This window comes from Buceros rhinoceros, unplaced genomic scaffold (genome assembly GCF_000710305.1).
Source record: "Buceros rhinoceros silvestris isolate BGI_N320 unplaced genomic scaffold, ASM71030v1 scaffold30213, whole genome shotgun sequence".
NCBI lineage: Eukaryota > Metazoa > Chordata > Aves > Bucerotiformes > Bucerotidae > Buceros > Buceros rhinoceros.
Window position 1 is genome coordinate 27,717 of NW_010405851.1, and position 404 is coordinate 28,120.

Below are 404 nucleotides of genomic sequence, written 5' to 3' on the forward strand. Positions count from 1 at the left end.
GGAGAGGGTTGCAGAGGGCTGGGGGATGGGGAATCTCCTCTCTTTAGGGGAAAAGAGGACAGCGGTAACTCGGAAATACATGCTCACGTGTACCTATAGCGTTAAATGTCGGCTATGATGGGCATGTTCCCGTTCAGCCTGCTGCCAGTGGGATGTCAGTTGTGCTGTATGTGGTTGGTACAGTAAATAGGGCAAAGACTGCTCTCACTGAAAAGCCCGCGTAACTCCACTGATTTTGGATGTGCACTGACATAACTAGAGCATAATTTGCTCATTGCCTGTGATTTTCAAAGGACCTCAGTAAGTTTTTTGTGTGCGTCTGGACATGCCTGGTATTGGCCTTTTCAGAAGCTGCCAAACACGTTCATTCTAAAATTACCAGTTCTGGAAGATACAAGTAACTT